At 41.6% G+C, this 3470-nt stretch overlaps 1 pseudogene; it reads right to left on the bottom strand.

Annotated features, from left to right (window-relative positions):
- Positions 1-303: 303 nt before the first annotated feature.
- Positions 304-1672, bottom strand: LOC135714045 (protein arginine N-methyltransferase 5-like; annotated as a pseudogene).
- Between the last annotated feature and the right edge of the window lie 1798 nt (positions 1673-3470).

The raw sequence follows: 3470 nt of genomic DNA, 5'->3' as shown, positions 1-3470 counted from the left end.
ATATTGCATAAAAGTTCTATAGAATGTATAGAAACGTCAAAGTGATACGATGCCAGCGCTGCGGCGAGTAGGTCGCGGAACTGATAATATTCAAATCGACCGTTAAATACGTGAACAAAGATACACAATGAAGAGTTACGTCTGTTTGTCTGTGCTATAACATTCCCCAGAAAACCATTCCCCTGAAATCAATTTCCCAGAAAAGATGATGAAAATAGTAATTTATCACTTTTTTTTTTTGGTCATTTGATATTATATTTCAGTTTTATATTACAGAACAGCTTAATATACATATTTTATTTATTACAAAGCGCCAATGCAAGGCCCTGAATATGGATCTCTCCATCCGATTATTCCATCCGGCTTGAGGTGCCTCTGTGCTCCGTCCAAACATTCGGGTGAGAGTTCGTTATCACCGAACGAACCCAGCAGTTCGGAAATCAAAATGTCCGCCTTCTCAGGTGGCTCAAACTCCCGCATGTCCATAGAGATAAGTTCGATGTTTTTGTCCTTCCCCAATTCGTTGATCAGCGAGCTCAGGGTAACGATTGCATTCGGATTCTTTTCGATGACGTAAATCTTCACCTTCCGTTTACTCTTAGCCACGGCTAACTAAAGGGCCTCGTCCTCCACCCACGACCATGATGATGGATGTACGCGTTTCCAGTTCCTCCAAAGAATCCCGATCTCGGAGTGCCTCCTCGATTGCATTCTGATAGATAATGTACTTCACTGGGTCCTTTTCGAACACTTCATACGTGAAACTATCCAGATTGTTGTACAGAGACTGGAGCGGAATCTCCAACAGATCGTCATACCCTTGCATCACATCCTTGGCGTGGTTTATACGAAGAACGCACTTTATGTAGTCGACGTAATGAACGACTCGTTTGTCTTCTGGATTTGCTTTCACTATGAAGTGACAACCGATGGTACGATGGAACAGAACCAGCAGTTCCTGATGAGCTTTTGACAGAACTGGAAAGTTGTTCGTATTGGTCAGGAAGATGTCCGACGAATCAACCACTGCATCGACCGGTTCTCCAAGCCAACGGTAGATTTCCTGCCTCTTTGGAATATCAGCGGTAAACTCCGATGCAATCTTCACGTGAGTGTCATAATCCGCATAGGACCGGAAGTTGTTCCACCAATTCCAAGTGTCTTCCTCTTCTGCATTCTCGCCATTTCCGTCACTTCTCCAGGATGCCTGGGTAACCTTTGGATTAGCCATGGGAATCTCGACCAGCAGGATTCCCTTCCGGAACATTTCGAACTGTTTATCATCAAGAAGGAAATCAGCAACGCTTACACCGAGTTGAACGATCCGGCAGTCAAGGCGAGAACTGCTGTACGGCGCTGGAGTACGGTCTGCTATCGACCGGCAGATGGGGTATGGGTATCGATCGGTTGACCATGAGACTGCGGAAGATATCAAGTACGTTTCGGTTTAACAGTGGTGTTTCTCGGTCGTGAATTTGCCGTAGCCTTGGAAAGGGGTAATGCGTTCCCCCTATGAGGCGAGAATGGATATAGAAATATAATATAATAATAAATTAAATAGAGGGGAATAAATAGAGGTTCTACTTACCACACAGCAAAAAAAGTTTTTGAATATTACATCCAAACTGCTGCAACCAGGTCATTCCATCGATTGTGTTATATTATGTGGACCGTACACGATTACTTTTATTGACAATAATTGTATTCAAAGTGTTTTTTATGTTACTTCATACGCGAAGTTAACGATTTTTCAGAGTTGGTTGGAAATGCTAACATGAAGCTTTAGTGTGATGATTTATTAGCTAGAGAATGATCTTTAGAAGAGGGTAGGTGGATAGTTCCGTTAGAGTACGGCAGTATGAAAATTGGATAGAAGTTGAAAATGAGCGAAGGGCCATTAAAGCGACGTTAACTTCGCGTATGAAGTAACATAAAAAACACTTTGAATGTAACAACTCAAGGCGGGAGTAGCCGTCAACAATGCTGATGATGGTACAGCACGCAACAACCACCCTACTGCTTCCTCTCTGAGATGATCACGTTGGTCATGACGAGAGGAGCAACACAATAGTTGGGTAAAGAAGAACTGCATTATAACACACCATCGACTGGAAATGCTCTCGCAAACGTGGGGCTTTAGGTAGTGATGAAAACGTCGCTAGAACTATTCCACAGCCGCAGTCAGTTTATGAGCAACAAGAGGGACGCACATTTTTGCCTGTGGACTTGGAGACATACTTCAAGACCCCGCGTACATCGTACGGGCTAGGCAAAAATGTGCGTCATGTTGAAAACTGTCGCTTTAATGGCCCTTCGCTCATTTTCAACTTCTATCCAATTTTCATACTGCCGTACTCTAACGGAACTATCCACCTACCCTCTTCTAAAGATCATTCTCTAGCTAATAAATCATCACACTAAAGCTTCATGTTAGCATTTCCAACCAACTCTGAATAATTGTATTGTCAATACATTCAATATTGACGTCAATACATCGGTATTGACAATATTTTTTGTATTCACATCATCAATATTAATGTCAATAATTCCCCTTCGCGTCAATATATTGATACGTGTGGGGTTTGCTTTACATTGCATGATGTACTTATAAATCGCGAACAAATGTACATCCATACACACTTAGATTTTTTTGCCGAGATGGGCACCACCGAGCAGCTCGGCATTTTATTTTGCTGGAAATTCAGCAAAAAATATGTTTGTTAGCTGAGATCTCGGCAAAATTCCCGTTTGTTAGCTGGATCTCGGCAAGTTTATCACTGAGATCCAGCAAAATAATATGCCGACCTGCTCGGTGGTGCCCATCTCGGCGAAAAAATCTAAGTGTGTAGATGTAATATTGTATCTGCTATTTTCTATTACATCAATATTTCGTACATCAGCATGGATTGCGTTGATCGGTATTACTTTTTTTTTTGTGCTGTGCACCATTGAAAACATGAATGGCAGACGAGATTATTAACTTGATCCGAGCCTCCTGGCACAGTCCTGTGGTTTCACGGTGCTGATTGTTTACTAAATAATACATTGGTCAAAATACTCTCGCACAAATCAGGTTTAGTTTAAAATATACACTGAAGATAGTATACTTTTTATACTATGCTACGTGTAAACCTCGCGAATAACAAAAATGATTAAATTTTAAACTATCGATGACTTTTAATATATCAGAGTGCACTCGTCTATTGCGGATGTTTTTGTCGAGTTTTGTACAGTGCACCTTTCGTCCGAAAGCGAACGATCAGTTTTCAAGCGCCAAAAGTCAAATGACGTCACGATTTCGCCCGTCCTTCCTGTGGGACGCAACGAAGGTTTGCTGTTCGGAAATCATTCCAAAATAGTAGCTCGCAACGAGAGGAAGTGAGTTGTTAAAACTGGAAGTGCGATTACAGTTTTACGATAAGTGCGTAGTGTTACTTGCAGTTGAAAGTAAAGCTTAAGCTTAATTATTG

Source organism: Ochlerotatus camptorhynchus, unplaced genomic scaffold (assembly GCF_037179485.1).
Source record: "Ochlerotatus camptorhynchus isolate MF236.1 unplaced genomic scaffold, CSIRO-AGI_Acam_v1.1 ptg000602l, whole genome shotgun sequence".
Classification (NCBI taxonomy): Eukaryota; Metazoa; Arthropoda; class Insecta; order Diptera; family Culicidae; genus Ochlerotatus; species Ochlerotatus camptorhynchus.
This window is presented reverse-complemented; position numbering and strand designations above follow the sequence as displayed.